General features: G+C 38.7%; 1 pseudogene; it reads left to right on the top strand.

The window, feature by feature from the left end:
* The first annotated feature begins 179 nt into the window (after nt 1-179).
* Nucleotides 180-8,986, top strand: part of LOC102862286 — a 55,741-nt pseudogene continuing 46,934 nt past the window's right edge.

The following is an 8,986-nucleotide window of genomic DNA, read 5'->3' as shown; positions in this document are numbered from 1 at the left end:
CGATGTTGTTGAAAGCTGCACAGCAGCCACAAAGGTAATGCTTCATTTGACCAACATTGGTAATGTGAGGTGATGCTATATCTTATTTTGAAGATGTCAGGATTGGTGGCCTCTTTTCATGAGCTTCTGAATCCATCATGTTGCCTAAGATCTTTCTTCTTTATGAAGGATTTTAACCCATGGCCTTAGCAGTCCCGGCTCCTCGCCCAGAGGCCACCCGCCCACAGGCCGGAGGGCGAGTAAGCCGGATAATAATAATTTATGGCTAACATTGAGAAGAATGGGAATCCCAGAGCACTTAATTGTTCTCATGTGAAACCTACACCTAGGCCAAGAGGTTGTTGTGTGAACAGAGCATGGGAACACTATAGTTTAAAATTATTTAAATTAAAACACTTTGGTTTAATATTTTTTAAGGCGTGTACATTAGGGTTGGGTTCTCTCTCCATACTTAACCAATATTTGTGCTGAATAATTATTCTGGAAGCTGAACTCCATGAAGACAAATGTGGCATCAAAATCAGGAAAAGATTCATCAATAACCTGCATTATGTAAATAACACAACCTTGCTTGCTGAAAGTGAGGAGGATTTGAAGAACTTGTTGCAGAAGATCACAGAATAAATCCTTCACTATGTGTTACATCTCAATGTCAAGAAAACAAAAATTCTTACCACTGGACCTGTAGGTAACATCATGATAGGTGGAGAAAAGACTGAAACTATCAATGATTTCACCTTACTTGGATCCACAATTAACACTCTTGGTACCAGCAGTCAGGAAATCAGGAGAAGTTTTACACTGGGAAAGTCTACAGTCAGAGACCTCTCCCAACTATTGAGGAGTAGTGATGTCACTTTGAGGACTAACATGCATCTGGTTCAGGCCATGGTCTCTCTGATCAGTTGCTGTGCTTCTGAGAGCTGGACAATTAATAAGGATTACAGAAGAATTGATGTCTTTGAGTTATGGTGTTGGAAATGAAGACTGACATCCCATGAACTGCCAAAAGAACAAACAAATATGTATTGGAGAGGGTGCAGCCAGAGTGCTCCTTGAAGGCAAAGATGACAGAGCTTTGTTTCACATACTTCGGTCATGTTGCTAGGAAAGGCTATTCCTTGGAGAGGGATATGGTGCTTGGAAAGGCTAAGAGTTGGTAAAGAAAAGGAAGATTCTCAACTGGGTGGATAGACACAATGACTGTCACAGTGGACTTTATTGTGTCAGGAAAAGTGAAGATAGCACAGGATCTGTTGTTCCTAGGTTCACTATGGGCCATACTCAACTCAATGGCACCTAACAAGAAGCATATGTGAACCTAAGAGAATAACTTTTTTTTAAAAAATGAGGGGGTAAAATAGGCAGGTGGGGGGGGCTGTGTGTGTGGAAGTCTTCCACTCAATTATAAATAGTGTAATTAATGTTGTAATTCAACGTAGAAAGATTTTACAAAACAATTTCGTTATTAGCATTCATACAGTCAAAGAATTAATACATTTAAGCAATTCACAACAATAGCATTTGGTATCCAATGATTAAAGCTGGTGATAATACACACTACTGAGAATTTTGTATGGTTTGATGTGGAAGGATCGTCATAGGTGTATTATCATGGGTAATGGTATTACCCATAGGTATCAATATAATATCATAAGTTAACTAAACTGTTTGAAAATAATCCTAGTGATGTCATTGTTGCATCTCATATAAAATCCTCAAACAGTGCAAAAATAAAGAATAACCAGCTTAATTTGCACATTTCTCCTTCCATACAGTATCCATTTTAAACATTCTGTTGTTGCCAACTCCTACGTGGAACATGTTTTATTTCATCCATCTGAAATGTACTTTCTCCTTACTCTAAGATGGCTTTGGAACCATTCCTATTATAAAATTCAGAATCAACCAAGGTACTTCTTTTTACAAAGTCTTCCATGATTACATGCTACCCTTACTATAATCAAATCAATTTAAACTCATGGTAACCTCTGATAAATAAAAATAGAACTTCATTCCACAGGATTTTCAATGAATGATATTTCATCACACCTTTAATTTGAGGTGCCTCTGAATAGAGTTGAACCACTAACTTTTTATTTAATATCACATTAACTGTTTCAACTATCCAAGACTTTTGTTCTCATTATTAAGCCCAGATAATTCTGTTCATGACTTTGCTAGCCAATCCCAGTAGAAAATCTAAATGGTTATGGGACTGCTGTGTGGATTGCTTAGAAAAAGTATTGTCCTGTTTATTCTTTACAAATGTCATACTGAAGCTGTATATTTCATAGGTATTCATATGTACTGCTCCCTTTGATACTCTATATCTTGCTTTTTAGGTATTATGATTCAGCTCCAACTCATAGCAACTTTATGTACAATAGCATAAAAATCCTTATTTGTTATTATAGATAAGGCAATGAATGTGTTCTCAGTAATGAAGTGCCCTGGCATAAGAGAGATCTGTGTCCTATTCTGTGCCATCTTCATAATCTTTTCTGTGTTTAAGCCTATTGTTACAGCCTCTGTGTCAATCCTTCTTAGTGAGAGTGTTTCTTTTTGTCATTGCCATTGTATTTTACAACTTTGCTTACAGAAAGTGAAGAAGACCTGAAGTACTTACTGAAGAAGGTTAAACATTACAAATAGCTTTCAATATAGATTTTACTTCAATATCAAGATAATAAAAATCCTTACATCTAGATCAATAGGCAACATCATGATAGATGAATAAAAGATTGAAGTTGTCAAAAATTTCATTTTACTTGGCTTCATAATCAACATGTAAGAAACACCAGTTAAGATATCAAAAGATATATTACACTGGAAAAATCTGCTTTCAAGGACCTCTTTAAAGCACTACAGAGCAAAGATGCCCATTTCAAAACCATGGTGCCCCTGACCTAAGCCATGACAGGTTCAATTGCTTCATATGCATGTAAAAATGTTTTTCATAAGGAATATCAAAGAATAATTGAAGTTTGAATTCTGGTGTTAACAAAGAGTATTAAGTACATCATAGATTGCCAAAAACAAGCAAATCTTTCTTGAGGTAGAGTTTCTTAAAGAAAAAAGATGCTAAAACTTCTTCTTCATGCTTTGGACATGCTGTGAAGAGATACTAGTTTTTGAAAGGGGCATCATGTTTGGAAAAGTAGAGAGTCAATAAAAGAGAGGAAGGTCCATAAGGTACAGTAAGTGCAACTACAGGCTTGAGCATGCAGATCTCATGACAACGACACAGGATAGAGAAAGGTTTTTATCTGTTTTTCATAAGGTTGCTATAAATTGTAGTTACATCAATGAACCTTAATAGAAACAGCAAAAAGAACAAGGATGGAATCAAATCCATCTTACTTTCATTCTCAAAGTGACCTTTTGTTATTTAACAATTTAAAGAGATTCTTTGTAGTAGATTTTCACAATGCAATTAGCCATTTGATTTCCTTAATGCTACTTTCTCGGGTACTGATTGATAATCAAAAGAAAATATAATTTCTGACATCAATATTTTCTTGGCTTATTATAATGTTTCTTTTTTTCCTATTTTGTCCAAAATTTTTATTCTGACCACTCCCTTTGCTACTGTTTGCTTGATACATTGTTTTATCCTTTGATTTTTTTTAGCTTCAGTTTGCTCGGCTCCACAGGCAACACTCTTGGCACCAGCAGTCAGGAAATCAAAAAGCGTATCGCGATGGGAAAGTCTGCTTTTAGGGACCTCTCTAAGGTACTCAGGAACAACAGTGTCTCTCTGGAGACCAAGGTGCTCCTGATACTGGCCATGGTATTTGCAATCGCTTGTTATGCATCAGAGAGTTGGACAATGACTAGGGAGGACAGAAGGAGAGTGGATGCTTTTGAGCTGTGGTGCTGGAGAAGGGTACTGAATGTACCCTGGACTGCCAGGAAAACAAACAGATTTATCTTGAAGAGGATTAAGCCAAGCTACTCCTTCGAGGCAAGGATTCTGGGGCTTCGTCTGACATACTTTGGACATGTTGCCAGGAGGGACGGGTCCTTGGAGAGAGACATCATGCTTGGGAGGGTTGAGGGACAACGCAGGAGGGGAAGACCCTCTATGAGATGGATTGATTCGGTGACTAGGGTAATCGGGATGGGTGTGTCAGAGGCGGTGCGGTTGGCGCAGGATAGAGCAGGGTTTAGGGCTGTTGTGCATAGGGTCGCTATGAGTCGGAAACGACTTGACGGCACATAACAACAACAACAATGTCTTTGTGTCTAAGATGTGTCTTCTTAGGCCACATGTTGTTTGTTGAGGTTTTTTTCTCTACTTGTTTAAGCTCACATCAAACATCAAAACTTAAATACAAATTTGAACAAATTCTTTCAATTTCCCTCACCCCCACCATCTATCAAATTGTACAACCCAATGATTAATCACCCCCTTTCCCCCTGCACATCCACATCCCTCTGCTTCCAGTCTCTCCCATGCCTCCTGGATCCTTATACTCATTCTACAATAATGGTTTATACAATATTTATCCTTGTGGGACTGAGTTTCTTAGTGGCTCAGTTGTGAGGATTTTTGTTTTAATTATGTGATGAAATCTATACTGAAGGTTTTAGTCATCAATATTTATCAATAAGTGCTTCGAGTTAAAATAGGATATCTACTCTCATAATTAGAGAGAAATTAGAGTTCACGTAGTGGACCAAAAGTGATGCTACCAACCCAAAGGTGAATGACTCTAATCTGCAGCCCTCGGGTCTGTTTTCCATTGTTTTTGGTCAAACATTCTTCTAGATTATATAGCCCTGGTGTGTCCACTTGCCATACAAAGGTAACTTGTGGTTGCTGTGAAGCTGAACATTGTGACACTGATGTGTCAAATGCAATAATGGCTACCCATGGTGGACAGTGTTTGGTAGAGCTCCCCAATTAAAAAAAGCTTGGAAGCAGGAGTGGCATCCACTTCCATAAATACTTTGTCACCGGAAACCCTATGAAACTGGAAAAAGGATGAAAGTCACGCAAGTGTCAAGGACTTTCATTCATAGGGTCGCTATGAGTCACCTATTACTTGACGGCCTTAACAACAAGAACAACTCTCCTACATACAATTTAGATAGCCTCAGAAATGCAATGAAGGAATTGCATAAGTAAGTTCCAATTTGAAGGTCATGAGAGAGACCCCAAACCCTGAACAATGTGAAAAATGTTTGGTGTGAGCTTAATCTTAATTGTTGAATGGACATTATCTGCAGTACCAGAACCTGTACCCATTCATTGCACATGCATATATATTTATGTGCCAACACACACACACACACACACACACACACACTGAGATCACAGCTGTGGAAAGACACAAACTGTCATTTTTTCTCTCTCTTATTCTTTTATTCTTGTTGTCTGCTGAACTTGCATCTTGCTTTTCAAGATACAGAAATTTTTATAGCACAAAGAAAAAGAAATGACTAGGAAGCCAAGAAGTTCAGAGGTGAGAACTGTGCACTGCAATCTTGAATGCAAGTCATTAGAATCTGCCAGCTTGCTCCAATGGAGAAGGATGAACAATGTCCTCTCCTCAGTTAACTGCCTCTGAAAACCTGCTGGAGTGTCAGCTATGGGTCAGTTCCTACTAGACAGAACTTAACAACAAGCCCAGAACTCAGGTACCCGCTCCCATCACCTTCCTCCACCCTCAACTATTCATTTATTTGAGTATACTCCATTTACTTGGAATGCTTGAAGTTTCTCCACACTCACATCTGCTGTAACAGTTCGAAGTTGGAGCTTTCACACCTCTGCTACCAGAGATCCAAATAGCATCCTCATCTACTTGATAAAAAGAAATAACTGGCTTTATCTCTGATACGATATGAAATTGACTTTTATGCATTACTCATTCAACCTTGAATTGAATTTTGACAGGCTCTACAGTGTATTAAATAGCTCCCACAAGGATAAAAAGTGTACATTCCTTATTAAATGTGTAACAGAGCTCAATAATGTCTGTCATTTTTCACTGCAGAGATGAACTTGAATTAAAGCAGTATTAATTCAGCTAATTTAAGCAGAAATATAATACCAAGTTTATTTCAGTTAAGGTAGAAGACAAATAAAATTCCTATTTGTGGCAGTGAAAGTTCTGTGGTAGTTAAAACAATAATCTCTAATTCTAAATGAAAGCTAAAAGTGGGTCAAATTTTTTTAAAAAATAATCTTTTACAGCCTAGGTAAATATTTAGATGAGTGGCATATGCTAAAAAAGCATGCTAAAAAGGTATGAGATACTTTTTTAGAAAGGACGTATAGTTGCAAATATCGGTCTTTCCTAAGAGCAAGGATAAATTTTCATCACGCTTCCCTCTAAGGAACATCCTGATTGCATTCTTTCTAAGACATATTTATTTGTTCTTTTGGCAATCCATGGGATAGTTAGTGCTCTTTTCCAATAGCACATTTCAAAGGCATCATTTATTCTGTTAACTTTATTTATTGTCCAACTCTCAGATGCACAGAGGTAATTGAAATAAGCATGAAATGGAACAGGTGCACCTTAGTCTATAAATTGACATCCTTGCTCTCCAACACATTGGAGATTGTTCCATAATTCATTTTCCATAATAATTGGAGAGGTTCCTAACTGTGGACTTTCCCAATGCAACTTTTGACTTCCTGTCTGCTGGTACCGAGGCTGTTGATTGTGTATCTGCATAAGATTAAGTCATTGACAATTACTATCTTTTTGTTATCTATTGTGATGTTGTGAATTTTTCCTTTCTTGCTCTAATCCATAGTGAAAGCTGTAGTCCTTGTTCTTCTGCAGCAAGCATTTCAAATTCTCCTCACTTTCAGCAAGCAAGATTATACTCTGCATAATGCAGGTTGATGATGAGTCTTCCCTTAATCCAGATGCCACATTCTTCTTCATAAAGTCCAGCTTCTTGAATTATTTCTTCAGAGTAGATTAAACAGGTATGAAGAGAGAATACAGCCCTAATGCACATATTTTCTTTCTTTTTTAAAAAAATTATATTGGTTTACATACAAAGTTCAATATATATTATGTTTTACACTATCCTTCATTCATATGCCATTTCATAAATATATCTCATTCATTACATTTTATAAAATTAATCACCACTGAACCATGTTCATCATTATGTAGTCCTTCCAGATCCCTGCCTGATCTTTCCCATTTCTTTCACACCCCCTCCTGCATCTTTCCACCCATCAAATTGTGTAACCCTATGATTTCTTCCCTGCCCACCCTCACTTCTCTATCCTCACACTTTCCTCTCTCGGTTACCCATATATGTTCCATTAGTTATCCTTCTGTTACTACAATAATGATACTATGCAGTATTTATCCTTATGAGACTGAGTTCACTCAGCATAATGCCCTCCAGTCTCACCCAAGATATGTAATATTTAAAATCATGCAGTATTCTTTTACCCTAATCAGACAACAGCTTCCTGCTCTAGGTATGGGTTTCACATGAGCACAATTAAGTGTACTGGTATTTCCATTCTTCTCTATGTTATCCACAATTCGTTATGATCCACATAGTATTTGATGTTCATGGGGTCACTATGAGTTATACTCCATTTAATGGCACCTAACAACAGCAATTATGTCACTTTGAGAATTAAGGCTATGATATTCTCAATCACCTCATAACACAGGTGGAAGCTGGACAGGGAATAAAAATGAGTAAATAATTTATATATTTGAATTGTAGTATTAGAAAAGACTATTGAATACTTCATGGACAGTCAAAAGATCAAGTAAATCTTGGTATAACCACTCTGGAAAGCAGATTAGTGTTTCCTCGAAAACTGAACATAGAAATTCCATATGACCCTGCAGTTCCTCTGCTAAGAATATATGCAGAAGAAAATAGAAGCAAGAGTTGTACACTGATATACAAACTAGTGTTATTCACAATAGAAAGAAAATGGAAACAGCTGAAACGTTCATCAACAAACAAATGGATTGAGAAATTATGGTACATTCACATGATGGAATACTATGCAGCACCCAGAAGCAATAACTTTGAAAACTACTATATGACATGAGACATGTTGGAAAGCATTATGCTATGTGAACTAACTCAGTCTTTTAAGGACAAATACTGCACATCATTATTGCAAAGGTAGAAGCATTACTAGTAAGATATATGCAAATATCCAATTTGCTGAGGACTGGCAGCTTAATATCTGGGAACAGACTGCAACCCCTAATTCCTAGCGCTGCTCAAGCCCTACACCCCCATCCCTGCCACAGCACCGTGTCCAGGGACAACACCCCACCACCATCTCATGCCCCCACACTTCTGACACACCCTGGTGACCTCACCACAACCCTGCACCCCCTGGCTGTGCTCCAGGGCCGCTAGAGACTCCTTCACGCAACACAACAACAGCCGTGGACTGTACGATTCTGGGTCAGCACACAAAGGCACACCGTGGGGCCAGCCATCGTCTGAAGCCACCAATCGAGCTGCTGTGGGACTGATCTGTCAGAGAAAGGCTGGTAGGATCCTAATTGGGTTTTCTTGGGCACCGCCTATTGTCTGGGAGAGTTCCCAAGGGTGAGCCCACTGGTGGGAATTTGTCTGAGCTCTCTGGGGACACACCAACTGCCCAGGAACGAGCGGGCCAGTGATAATTTGGCTGAACTTTTGTGGACACTACAAACCAGCCAGAGGCAAGTGGGTTGGTGTGAATATTACTTTGTCTTGTTGAGCCCCCTTGAACCCAGGAGCCTTCCTGGGCAGGAGCCACCGTGCAAGGGCAACTGTGTGAGCCCCACTGGACAGGGACGAGTGAATGAAAACCACTGGGTGAGAGACGGACAGTTGGAATTTGAATAGGGACCCCAATTGTAAGCACACCGAGACAACTGAGTCCTGAGTGAGGTCCTCCAAGTGGTTAACCTGCCCTTGTGATCGCTGCAACTCCATTTGGCTCCACTCCTGTGTCTACGCATCTGGTTAATCAACCTGC

This window comes from Elephantulus edwardii, unplaced genomic scaffold (assembly GCF_000299155.1).
Source record: "Elephantulus edwardii isolate Elephantulus edwardi_28Jun2011 unplaced genomic scaffold, EleEdw1.0 scaffold00084, whole genome shotgun sequence".
Lineage (NCBI taxonomy): Eukaryota > Metazoa > Chordata > Mammalia > Macroscelidea > Macroscelididae > Elephantulus > Elephantulus edwardii.
This window is presented reverse-complemented; position numbering and strand designations above follow the sequence as displayed.